Source organism: Scyliorhinus torazame, chromosome 13 (genome assembly GCF_047496885.1).
Source record: "Scyliorhinus torazame isolate Kashiwa2021f chromosome 13, sScyTor2.1, whole genome shotgun sequence".
NCBI lineage: Eukaryota > Metazoa > Chordata > Chondrichthyes > Carcharhiniformes > Scyliorhinidae > Scyliorhinus > Scyliorhinus torazame.
In genome coordinates, this window is record NC_092719.1 from 50,299,817 (window position 1) to 50,313,763 (window position 13,947).

Here is a 13,947-nt window from a genome sequence, read left to right on the forward strand (position 1 = left end):
GCCTCCCCTGATCAGCCGTGTGCCGCTGCAACGGACCTGCCCGATCGCTGCTGTGGCACCCCCCGGTGCTTGATCCCCACACCCCCCACTAGAGCGGCCGCGGACTGAGGACACAGCCGCCAGACAAGAGCCCCGACTGACCATACCACATTAGTTCCACGCCGTCGGGAACTCAGCCGGTCGGGCTGGGAGTATCACTGAGACAGCCTCTGACAATGGCCCCCCAGCCATGCGCCGTATTTCATGGACGAGCGATTCTCCGGCGGCGCCATGCCCAATTTGGTTGGGAACATCGATTCTCCGCCCCCGCTCTGAATGCGATTTTGGCGCGGGTTGCGGAGAATCCAGCCCCCAGTGTTTTTGTGGTTGAATGACCCATTTATTTGATACTACCCTTAGTTTCAGGAAAAGGCATTGAGTCAGCATCAGTCTGGAAGGTTCCTCTTATACCCTCTTGAGGCAAGGGAGTAGCTCTAGTCCAAAAATATGCCAAGTGATCCTATGGTGGCCACATTTTTGTCACATTTTCTTCTGTTTCTAAAAATATTAAGTATTGACTGAAAGTTCGTAACATACTAACATGACAAACCTTCATACATGGGGGAAAAATGTAATCTGTGATGGTATTTTGTTTACATGGCTTCCTTATGAAACAAAAGAAAATGTATACATATACGTTTCACACATGTTCCGACATTTACACACGGACTATGCTGTTTTTTATCTGCCGCATCCTCTTCGAAAAGAATGGGCAGGTTTGTGATATCTGGTGAACATTCATTAATATCGGAACGCAAAGTTTCAGGTGCTGTAAGATCAACAGGTATATGATTCTCGATGCATTTAGCAGGTGGGGAAAGTTCAAACTCCATGTTGATTTCTGGAGAGGAGTCAGATTTTGCAGGCCTGGGTTTTATTTCCATGTCAATGATATGCAAATGCCCCTGGCTGTTTTGCTGTGGTGTCTGTGGGGCTCTTAACCTTTCATGGCTGTTTCGACAATGCATGGGTGGGATTCTCCAACCTCCCAGCTGCGTGTTCCTCGGCAGCGCGCCATTCGTTGGTGGCGGGATTTCCTGTTCCCACCACTGCCAATGGGAATTCCGAGAAACCCGCGGGCGGGGGTGCGCTGCCGGCAGGACCAGAAAATGCCACCGCCAGTGAACAGCCGGAGAATTTCAGCCAATAAATCTGATCATTTAGATTCTGATCCATTTGTATTTCCAAGGTGGTTGTTTTTAAACTCCTGTGAGGAGTCAGTGTTCCCCCCTGAACATTTTCATCAGTTGCCTTGGAAATTGCACTGTTGGATTGAGGGGGATTGAAATTTTGAATCTGATCCTTGGATGGTGTGTTGGAGGATTCTGTGTTAGCTGCACTTGTGTTTCCCTAAACACGTTTATGATTCACCTTCAGGGGTATTGACTCCCCCTTTTCTGTTCCCCTGGGCATGGGTTGGTCCCCAGTCCACCCCATGTCCTTTGAGACAGTACTGCCCAGGTGATTGACCAGCCTCAGTTGTACTGTCTGATTTGTTACCTGTGTGGTCGGTAACATGTGCTACTCAATCCTTGGCTAATGAAGAGGTCTTCTGAATCTCGATAAAGAAGACTCAAACTCATCCAGTAGTAACAAAAGGTTTATTGGGTAACTATAACAAGACTGGCATAAGTTCTTTACTTTAACTTTGATACTAGTGATAAGGTTAACAAGATCTAACTACAGTAACTATCCACTAGCCATCTGAACTACACTGCTATTGCCCTGGTCACAGTGCACCCCCGAGAGAGCCAGAGACCCAATGTGGTTGCCTTTTATTCCCCTTTGGTCCGGCCCTCTGGTGATCATGCGGTGCTACTGATTACACATTAACCCCTTGTATACATGCACATATAGAGATCACTACATCCCCCTTTTCATGTTACATATTTTCTGTATGTTGTAAAGAAAATTGAACAAATATAATGGATGCAGTTTGCAAATGCATTACATAAAATCCAAGAGTTAGTCCGTCAAATGTGAATACATTTAGTCTCTAAGGTTTTTTCGCTTGCATGAAATAGGTAGACAAATGATGTTATGTACAAGGTGTGATCTTGATGATTATACAAAGCCAATTAATATTTATGAGTCCAATCTTAATAAAAAAAATTGTGAGTCCAAACTTTATGAATTTGTTCGGTTGAGTTGCTTTCTTCTTCTGTTGTTGAAGTGGTGAGGTTGGTGTCGTTATTTCTTTGTGAACGTCGTCAGTGTTCTTGTGTTTAAATAACCATCAAGTCATCATGAGGTGTTCGAATGGTCGAATCACTTTGTTGTCTAATTTAGACTTTTTTTTCTCTATACTTGTCGTAGCGATTCTGTGTTACATCATTGTCTGACCTGGACTTTTTTCTGTGCTTGCGGTATTGATTCTGCGTGTCATCATTGTCGTCTGACCTGGACTTTTTCCTGTGCTTGCGATATTGATCTAGTGTGTCATCTGCCTTGAAAGCTGGCGTGCTTGCTTGTTCCGGAGCAGATGTGAATTTGTGAGATTCTTTGTCATGCCTTGGCATATTTGTAGTCTTGTCATTGTTTTGCAGTGTGCTGTGGCATTTTCCTTCATGTGCAGAGTTGTACCATGTTGTACAGGTCATTGTTTCATTGTTGTTTGTTTCTGTCATTTCTGTGTTTGTTGTTTTTATTGTCGTTCTTGTTGTTGCTTTTGTTGTGCTTGTTGTTTCTGTTTTTGTTGTTTTCGCCGCTGTTCTTGTCGTTTTTCTTGTCGTGCTTGTTGTTTTTGTTATGCTTCTTGTTGTCTTTGTTGTTCTTGTTGCACTGCATGTTGTGTTTCTTGTTGTTGTTCTTGTTTCTGCTGTGCGTCGTGCGGTGTTTGTTGTTCTTGTTGTGCTCAATGAGTGTTCCGTGTGGATGATTTGAGTCATTGTCACAGTTATCGGTGTCAGTGTCCGTTGTGGTATCTGTTACATTGATAATTTCTTCTTGAGAATTGTGAGAATGATCTGATGTTGCATTGATGTTGGTGACATCAGTCATTTGTGGTGGATTTGATTCCTCTTCTTTGCTTCCTTGGTACTCCTCTTCTGGAGTCATTTCTGGTTCACTTGAATCATCATTGATTTCTTTGTGCTCCTCTTCTGGAGTCATTTCTGGTTCATTTGAATCACCTTTGGTTTCTTGGTGCTCCTCTTCTGGAGTCAAAATCTTCACAATTTAATTTTATTGTTGGTCTTGGTGCTCCTCTTCTGGAGTCAAAATCTTCACAATTTAATTCTCTTGTGGGTCTTGGTGCTCCTCTTCTGAAGTCAAAATCTTCACGATTTCAATTGATGTGGTCTCTCTGGACTCATGAGTAGCCCTCCTCTGATTGTTGAGTGCTTCTGTGCAGACAAGCTGAGATCTGTCAGTCTCGCTGTCATCCTGCACATCCTGTATGGGAATTGTGATTTCTTCGTCACTTGTCTCACATACAGTGGGTAGACATTCAGTGTCTTCTTGTTGGTTAAATGAGCTGGGTAGACTTTCACAGTCTTCTTCTGGTGGCTCAAATAAGCTGGGTAGACTGTCTTCTTGTTGGTTAAATGAGCTGGGTTCTGGTGGCTCAAATAAGCTGGGTCGACTGTCATAGTCTTTTTGTTGTACATGTGAGCTTGGTAGACATTTATACTCTGCTGCTGGTTGCGCAGATAACGTGGATAGACCTTCATAGTCTTGTTCCTGCATGGCGTTCGCTATGGAGTGTTTGCTTGCTTCCATTTTTGAGTCTGTCACCGAGCTGTCTGTGAAGGCTTGCGTCGCTCTCTTTGTGGAGACTTTCATCGCTCTCTCTGTGGAGTCTTTCATCGCTCTCTCTGTGGAGTCTTTCATCGCTCTCTCTGTGGAGGCTTTCATCGCGCTCTCTGTGGAGTCTTTCATCGCTCTCTCTGGAGTCTTTCATCGCTCTCTCTGTGGAGTCTTTCATTGCTCTCTCTGTGGAGTCTTTCATCGCGCTCTCTGTGGAGTCCTTCATCGCTCTCTCTGTGAATTCTTTCATCGCTCTTTCTGTGAAGTCTGTCATCGCTCTCTCTGTGGGGTCTTTCATCGCTCGCTCTGTGGAGTCCTTCATCACTCTCTCTGAGGAGTCCTTCTTCGCTCTCTGTGTGGAGTCTGTCATCGCTCTCTCTGTGGAGTCTGTCATTGCTCTCTCTGTGGAGTTGTGCAGTGTTCTCGCTGTAGAGTCGATCTGTGCTCTCTGTGTGGCGTTGCCTTCTTCTTGGGTATTTCTGTCATCCAATGTATCGACGATCTGCCATAGCATCATGGTATTGGATTCATCTACCATGAGAAGAGTCATGTTGAGCGTTTCAACCGTGTTGCTGATGCAATGATCATCAATTCCGAATAACTCATCCATGTCTGAGCAGTAATCTTCAATGAACAAATCATCTCTTTTTGTTTCGGATTTGTCATTGTTCTTTCTATGTCTAATAAAGAAATCATCTTCTGAGCAGTATTCTTCAATGAACAAATCATCTGTTTGTTTTGGATTTGTCATTGTTCTTTCTATGTTCAAATAAGAAATCATCTTCTGAGTAGTATTCTTCAATGAACAAATCACTGTGCTTTCCTCTTTGGGTGGTGCAAACTGCTTTTGCCAGGGTGCTGTGGAGGTTATTTTTAACTGCTGGTGTAAGTTCGGGTATTGTTCTGTCTTTTGATGTAAGAACATTTGGTTTTGCAGCTTTCAATGTCTTTTTGTTCATTTTCGTGTATTTCCCTTTTAAATGGGCATGGTCCGGGTCCTCTGACTTCATGACACTCGTGACGTCATGCGTAGGAATCAATTGCGAATGCGCAATTTGAGTTTCCTTTACTGTGCGCTCTTTTCGCAACTGCGCATGCGTGGCTTCTCGAGTGTATTTGGCCGTTTTCCTTCTTTTTGAGAAGTGCGCATGTGCGTACTGGCCGGAACGCTCTCGCTCAAGGTGGCTGCCAATCAAAAAGCGCTGTTGCATCGAGTGAGGTCCTGCCTCTGCCTCGTGGTGAGTGTTCGTGCCATTTTTACCGATTTTGTTTTGTGGATACTGATTCTGTGTTTGTAAAGACAGTATTGATTTTGCTTTTGTTCATAAGCAAGGCATTTTTCTACAGCAGTTTCTAGGGTTAGATACTTATCGTGTGAAAGTTCTTCCTTCAAATTTTTGTCCGATAGTCCAGAAATTAATTGATCCATTATCATAGTGTCTCTGAAATCAGCATAATCACAGCCTTGTGGTATTAACTTGAGATTTGTAATAAAATCAGTGATGGGCCCTCCGTTTCTCTGGCATTTATGACAAGAGTTAAATCTTTCTAGCATCTCTCCAGACTGACTCTTACAGTGTTCATCACATTTTTTGAGTATTGCTTCTATTTTGGTGTTGTCTTCACCTTCTAAGTAATTAAAGCAATTATAGATTTCTGCAGCTTCATGCCCTCCTATTGAGAGTAGTAGTGCTATTTTCATTGCATCAGGGACCATGCTTAAATCATTAGCTGCAATAAATATTTGGAATATCTGTTCAAAACTTTTCCAGTTATAACTTAAATTACCGGTTGTTTCCAGCTGCCCTGGAGGTCCAATGAGTCCCATAGTTAGTCATCAAGGATCCATTTGCTGCAAAGTCTTCCACAATCGAATATCCGGTCTGAATTTTCTTCTCTACTTTTGTCTAACCTAATCTAATTAGTTCTGTTCAAGCCAACACGCCTGGTACCATGTTTTGTTACCTGTGTGGTAGATAACATGTGCTACTCAATCCTTGGCTAATGAAGAGGTCTTCTGAATCTCGATGAAGAAGACTCAAACTCATCCAGTAGTAACAAAAGGTGTATTGGGTAACTATAACAAGACTGGCATAAGTTCTTTACTTTAACTTTGATACTAGTGATAAGGTTAACAAGATCTAACTACAGTAACTATACATAACTCCACTAGCCATCTGAACTACACTGCTATTGCCCTGGTCACAGTGCACCCCCGAGAGAGCCAGAGACCCAATGTGGTTGCCTTTTATACCCCTGTTGGTCTGGCCCTCTAGTGATCATATGGTGCTACTGAATACACGTTAACCCCTTGTGTACATGCACATATAGAGATCACTACACTGTCCTGTAGCAATTCAACTAGATGAGGCATCCCTCTCAAGGTCTGCCTGTGGTTTGGTAACTTCCTCTGTCCCTATTTAAATCCTGATAGAAGGTGTCTGCTGACCAGGCCTCCATTTTCAACCCCTTTCCTTCTAAATTCGACAGGCCTTGCCTTGGCATCGTTAAACTGTAATTGTCTGGTTTTGGCCACGTTAGCCTTCATGGGTTCTATCCTGAGCCCTTTTATCGCAGAGGGCTCCTCTGGCTTTCGTTCTATTTCCCTACCCCTTATTGGCTCTCTGCTCCATTGTCGGATGTTCGGGACTTCCTCACCTCTCTGCAGCTGGACAGAATTTTGTTGGTTCCCTTTTGTTTCCCCAAGTTCACCTGGACTGTATTTTGCCTTCCAAATGAGTTATACCCCAATAATAGGTCCACTCCCCTCGTGGGTAAGCTCGGCACAACCCCATCTCTACAGCAGTGATCCATTAACTCTATCGGTGAACGTATCCTCAGGAAACCGTTAAACATGAACCAGTAATCTCTTTTACGAATCACTTTGGTGCGTGCAGCAAAACAGCAAGCAAGGTTTGAAAGCACCCTACGTCTCTAAAACTAGTTATTTATTTTGTTGGAACTTGTGATACAAAGGGAGTCACATTCCCCCTATGCAAGAAACCCCAGGTTCTCAATAGCTGTTGCGATCAGTCTCAATTCTCCAGTCTTCTGTGCCTGCAACACTCTCTCTCTCGATTTCCTAGCTGGATAAAAACAGTCTTTCTTTCTCTCTTGGAATTCTCTTTCTCTTTTCCTGAGCTTCTTCCTCCTCCATTTCTTTTTGGGCTTCCCTTTCTCTCATTTTCTCCCCTGCCCTTAACTCTACCTCTCGCCTTTGCTTTTTGGGGTGAATTCTGGCTCAGGTAACCTGATTTAATTTAGGTTGTGTGTCTTCGACCTGTTCTGAATCTGGAGCAAGGCCGAGGTTTTCAGTCAGCATCTTTACCACCTCGAGCTGCCATGCTTTATTGTGTATATACTGTTGCAATTTTAGGCCAGTAAAGTTCTGCTGTTGCGGTACGGGGAGGTACAAATGTGCCATACCCCATTCGCCTTCAAAAGCCCCGAGAGCTCCTCACTCGTGAAAGGGCTTACATTGTCTGGAACAAACACTTCAGGGATACCGTGCATGGAAAACAATAATCACAACTTCTTGATGGGTGCCTGGGAGATGGTTGCCCCATCCTGTGGACCTCCAGCCATTTACAATGGGCGTCAATTAATAGGAGCAACATTGAACCCTGAAATAGACCGGCAAAGTCGCCATGCAATCGTGCCCATGGCTGTCCTGTCCATTCGCAAGGGTGAAGGGGCGGAGCTGGTGGGAGCTTCTGATGCTCCTGACAGACTGAGCATTGTTGGGCCAGCTACTTGATGTCCGCATGCAGGCCCGGCCGTCAGACATAACTGCGTGGCAACATCTTCATTTTGGACACCCCTGGATTTCCCTTGTGGAGATCCTTCAATATCAACTCCTGGCCTTTTTCTGGAATTACATTGCACATATCCCATAGCGGTATCATGTCCTCCACACTAAACCTGGACAGTTTTGACGAATACGCCCTTCATGCGCCTGGTAGCTGACGATACTGACCTCCATAAAACACTGCGTGTCGAACTTTTGTGAGAATCGTGTCTGTCTGAGTCCATTCGTGGATCTGAAATGCCATGACAGGCAAAAACTCCATGGAGGTTACCACCGTGACCACCTTGTCCGCCTGGGGGCAATGTGGGGCTAGTCATTAAAGGCAAACTCTATTTCTCTCTGTAGGTGTTGCTTGACCTGCTGAGTATTTCCACCAGTTTTGTTTTACTTCAGATTCACAGCATCCGCAATATTTTGCTTTTATATTCAACCTCCTATCCATTATCTGATGTTTACCATTAATATTTCTTTATATTTTTTTCTGTAGCCTGTTGATGGTTACTCAGATTCCAGAGAGAAGCGAACATAATCCCTGGCCAAAATGTTCAGGCCAATCCTGCTGGCATGATCTTCCAGTCCCGCCCATGGTGACCCCCCCCCCCCCCCCCGCCCTCCCCCCACCGCGCCCCGAGGTCCCTGGCAGTAGATGGTGTGAACAATGGAAAACCCATTGACAGCGGCAGGACCCAAACGATCCCGCCGCCGCCCGCGACGGCCCATTTCCGTCACCAACAAAATGCCGCCGCGGGTGGGGGTGGGATGAAAATTCCATACCTGGTCTTCATGGATGAAAGCAGGGAGAACAATAATGAAGGTGGAGAAGGTAACAGGTAGAACTAGTAGAGGCATCAAAATTATGAAACGTTTTGATGGAGTAAGTCGGAAGCTGTTTCCATTGGCAAGAGGTTTGGTGACCAGAGGACACCAGATTTGGTATATGTGTTGAACGGACTAGAGAGGCGAGGAGGAGACTGTTCCTTATACGGCTGGTTTTCATTATCTGCAGTGCACTGCTAAAAGGGTTGTGGTGGGGTGGGGGTTGTGGTGGTGGTGCGAAGGAGACTCAACACTAGCATGCAACAGGCAATTGTAAAAAAGCAGAGCTATGGTGAAAGAATGAGGCACTAGCTGGATCATTCTTTTAAGGAGCCAGCACAAACAACATCAGATTAAATGGTCTCCTTACATGAACAAAGAACAAAGAAAACTACAACACAGGAACAGGCCCTTCGGCCCTTCAAGCCTGCACCGACCATGCTGTCCTTCTGAACTAAAAACACCTACACTCCCAGGGATCATATCCCTCAATTCCCATCCTATTCATGTATTTGTCAAAACACCCCCTAAAAGTCACTGTCGTATCTGCTTCCACTACTTCCCCTGGCAACAAGTTCCAGGCTCCCACTACCCTCTGTGTAAAAAACCTGCCTCATACATCTCCTTTAAACCATGCCCCTCGCACCTTAAACCTATGCCCCCTAGTAATTGACTCTTCCACCCTGGAATGAAGCTTCTGACTATCCACTCTGTCCATGCCCCTCATAATCTTGTAGACTTTTATCAGGTCGCCCCTCAACATCCGTCGTTCCAGTGAGAAGAAACCAAGTTTCTCCAACCTATCCTCATAGCTAATGCCCTCCATTCCAGGCAACAGCCTGGTAAATCTTTTCTGTACCCTCGCCAAAGCTTCTACATCCTTCTGGTAGAGTGGCAACCAGAATTGAACACTATATTCCAAGTGTGGCCTAACTAAAGTTTTTTAATGCTGCAACATGACTTGCCAATTCTTAAACTCAATGCCACTGCTGATGAAGGCAAGCATGCCATATGCCTTCTTGACTACCTTCTCCACCTGCCTTGCCACTTTCAGTGACCTGTGGACCTGTACACCCAGATCCCTCTGCCTATCAATGCTCTTAAGAGTTCTGCCATTTACTATATCTCTTTCCCATCTGTTTTAGACCTTCCAAAATGCATTACTTCACATTTGTCCAGATTAAGCTCCATCTGCCATCTTTCCACCCAAGTCTCCAACCGATCTATATCCTGCTTTATCCTCTGACGGTCCTCATCGCTATCCGCAATTCCACCAACCTTTGTGTTGTCTGCAAACTTACTAATCAGACCAGTTACATTTTCCTCCAAATCATTTATATATATAAAAAACAGCAAAGGTCCCAGCACTGATCCCTGAGGAGCGCCACTAGTCACAGTCCTCCATTCAGAAATGCACCCTTTCACTGCTACGCTCTGCCTTCTATGACAGAGCCAGTTCCGTATCCATCTTGCCAGCTCACCTCTGATCCCGTGCGACTTCACCTGCTGTACCAGTCTGCCATGAGGGACCTTGTCAAAAGCCTTACTGAAGTCCTTGTCGATACCATCGACTTCAGTAAGGCATTTGACAAGGTCACTCATGGAAGACTGGTACAGAAGATGAAGTCACATGGGATCAGGGGTGAGATGGCAAGATTCTCTGCAAAATAACATTTATTTATGCTGTAATGTATTATTTGCTGGTCTGCTTCAAACATTTTCTTTTAAGACGGCGAGATGGAATGTGCATTGCTTTGGCAATACAGTCTCCTCTTGCATTGTTTATCTTAAACATTGGAAGATTTAATGAGAGCAGCGAACAAGACTAACACCTAAGGCGGCATGGTCGCACAGTGGTTATCACTGCTGCCTCACGGCACCAGGGACCGGGGTTGAATTCTAGCCTTGGGTGTCTGTGTGGACTTCGCACGTTCTCCCCATGTCCGCGTGGACTTCTTCCGGGTGCTCCGGTTTCCTCCCACAGTCCAAAGATGTGCAGATTAGGTGGATTGGCCATGCTAAATTGCCCACTTAGTGTCCAAACGTTTAGGTGGGAGTTCCATGGATAGGGCAAGATGTGTAGGCCTAGGGAGGGTGCTCTTTCTGAGGAGTCTGTGCAGACTCGATGGACTGAGTGGCCTCCTTCTGCACTGAAGAGATTCCATGGACCCTGATGAAAATTAGTGGAAAATATTTACCGAGGAAATTCGGATGTGTAAACAAGAAACTAAAACATAAATCTTTCCGGAACGGGTCACAAATACCACATTCACCATTTCCATTTGTGTTAGCATCCTTGTTATTTGAAATTTAAGAGACAAGTAAAGATACGATATGCTGTGTGACAACTTATCACATCTTATTACTGTTCTAATTTGCAGAAGCTCTTGAATGATTTCTCTGGGAACTAAGAAGCCATCCGGCCAGACTTGAATAATATAATGAGAGCTCTGTCTTTGGACGGCATTGTTGATCAAAAGTAATCAGGAAATCAGCGGAAGGCAATTTTGAAAACAGATTAATTATCGGTTGCCTGCAAGAAAAGAAATGAACACATTGCAGAGCAATCTCCCCTGTGAGCTGGAAGTGAAGAATACGAGACGCAATTTGTTTTCTTTGTGAGGACTTATCGAATTAAATTATAGATATTGGGACTTCTTTGTGATTATAAGAATGCTACAGGAACTTCAGTTGCACTGAAGTCGATGAGATGCACAGCTTTGTCACGTACTCATTCAGGACCTTTGCAGATTCTGCTACACTGCTCACAGCCTGTCAATCGCATACTGAAGTTCCGTTACACTTGTATTATAACTCAAGTATAATGATCATGCTGTTCCTGAAATGTTAGTTTGACTGTTTAGTCATTTATTTCTGCACCATTTCTGTCATTTGGCAGGGTCCACAATCATAAGTTATTTGATATTTCAGTCCCTCGTGATTAGAAATGTTAATTGTTGAGAAGCAAAGCATTTCTTCTGGTGTTTACCCAGGCATGAGAAACGAATGAATGCAGCAAGTGCTATAAATCCACATTAGCTTTATCGAGGCCTTTAAACAGTTTCTGGTTTGCTTGGCTGGCGTCGTACATCTGAGCAGGCTCCATCTTTACATTGTTAGTACAACAGCAGTTTTATTGATGGCTTATCATTTTCCTCCAAAGCAAATAAATGCACAAATCGAATATGATAATTGCCTGTTAATTTTCTCTGTTCAATCTGTGGAAATGGATGATAAGGAACAAACACAAAGCTTGCCCCTTGATTGCACCTTTAAAGTAGAAAACACCTCAAGGTGCTCCACACAGCAACATAATCAGGCAAAGAAAAGGCATTGAGTCAAAGAAGGAGGTTTTAAGAGCAGTGTCAAAAAAGGGTGATCAATGAGGTGGGCTTGAAAGAGTGTCTCAAAATAAAAAGAGGGAAAGATGGAGGGACAAGGGAGTTTAGGGGTCAAATCCAAGACGGGTGAAATTATCCTCCTCACGACACCGCAAACACGTACCGCAATCGGGCGGAATATCGAGCGTCCTGCCAACATCGAGGTCCACATGTTCCGGGCCTTTGCTGGTGGCGATAACAAACTTTGCTGCATACCTGCGGGGACCATGCAAAACCGGCATTTGCATTCATTTAACTGTGATTAGCGTGTTTGACCCAGCGTGCTCTGGGCCTCCGTGATGCTCCGCTCCTTTCTGGCGTAAGTCACATGGGCGGTGTTTATCATAATAATCTTTATTATTGCCACAAGTAGGCTTACATTAACACTGCAATGAAGTTACTGTGAAAATCCCCTAGTCGCCACATTCAGGCGCCTGTTCGGGTACACTGAGGGAGAATTCAGAATGTCCAATTCACCTAACAAGCACGTCTTTCGGGACTTGTGGGAGGAAACCAGAGCACCCGGATTTCCAAATGGGGACTGGGCGCCATGGCTTCTGAGGGGGAGAGAGAAGATAAGCAAAATTTGAAAAACAGTTTAAAATTGTATCACTAGCTGGGTGGTGGCTGCCAGGGCCGGGGGGAGTAGTAGGCAGCAACGTGGTGACATGGATTTGGGGTGTTCCCCACGGGATTGGGGTGGGTTGGCTCAGGCTGCCATTGCTGCAGTATTTACTTTAAACGCTCCCATTTAGTACAAGTTCCAGGCTCCTGGCTGCTCTCTCTGCTGACTGCTCACTTGTCCTGTCAATGTTCACAGGCCATTTGGGACCATTTCTGGCCATTTGGGAGCTCACTCAGACCACCCCTCTGGAAACCCTCCAACCCCAGCTGACCTATCAATGGGATGGGCGTGGCCAAGCTCAATCAGTAGCACACCTGGTGTTGGCACTCCTCAGGACACTCATCAGAAGTGCAGTCCCATTGCAGGGGAAGAAGGGGAATAACAGAGCTCACCTCAAACAAGTGATACATGCACCGTGGCCTTTGGCACCTTCCCTGGCACACTGCCCCTCACAGGGCAGAGGCCTCATCAGTGACACTGTCAGCAGGATCACTAACTGTCTCCATGCCCTGCCTGCCCACCGCTTCCCTGCTCCCATCCATCCTGTCCCCAGACAGATTGTCACGACCAAGTACCCACATCACACTGCAGGTAAGCTCCCAGCAGACCCACTACCCTCGTTCACCCCCATCTGTAGGACGTGCCCACACACAAGCCTCTAAACATGGAGACGATTGGTGGCACAGGGTGACCCTCTCCACTGCACAACCAGGTGCCATCCTGCTGGCAGGATACCACACGACCCAGCCAATGAGGACACCCACAGTTGACCCCACTGGGGAAACAGGGTAGAGGCCGCAGAGCCCATCACTGACACGGGTTGCAGCAGCCACCAGTAACCCTGTTTACAGGGACGAGTGGTGAAGATAAAGGTTCCAAGGTGCGACTCACCGACGGGGACATGGGTGCAATGTGAAAAGCAACACATTGGCGGGAATGGTTGAAGGACGGGGTGGGTTTGAAGGGGACATTTGGAGGATGGAGCTGAAGTGCAACTTAGGGTCACCATGTAGTCTGTTGGATCTGGATGGGCAAGGGAATACTCATCTAGCTAACATGTCTTTTCTTCCCCCTCCCCACCCCCCCATCGTCCCCCCCTCCCCCCCCCCCCCCCCCCCCCCTCTCCCCCCCACCCCCCCACCCCCTTGCAGAGAATGAATTTCGGAGTACAGTCAGGAATGCTCTCTATCTATCTGACCACAGCTGCCTTTACGGATGCACAGAGGCTGGAGGCACAGGGCCTGCTTGGGGAGGACGCTGCACAACGGAAGCTTGCTCCAGAAGAGCAGGGGCCAGCAGGTGAGGCTCCAGTGCCGGCCGAGGTGGAGATATGAAGGAGGTGCTGCATCAGGCCACATGTATACCTTTAGACCCTGCCCTTCAAGAACCTGTGCGGCCAAAGATTTTGGCTAATCAGGGAGACCGTGGACCAGCTATGGCAGATGCTGGGGAACCTGGCACCACGGGGGGAGGGCACCCGCTCCTGGTGACTGTCAATGTGACGGTCACGCTGAATTTGTATACCTCTGGAT

At 46.0% G+C, this 13,947-nt stretch overlaps 1 long non-coding RNA gene across 1 annotated transcript in view; it reads left to right on the forward strand.

Annotated features, from left to right (window-relative positions):
• Positions 1–11,580, forward strand: part of LOC140387688 (uncharacterized) — a 31,573-nt gene extending 19,993 nt beyond the window's left edge. The window contains exon 3 of the long non-coding RNA XR_011933947.1: positions 10,792–11,580. This is a non-coding gene — a long non-coding RNA (uncharacterized lncRNA). The remainder of the gene's footprint in view (positions 1–10,791) is intronic.
• Positions 11,581–13,947: the final 2,367 nt, after the last annotated feature.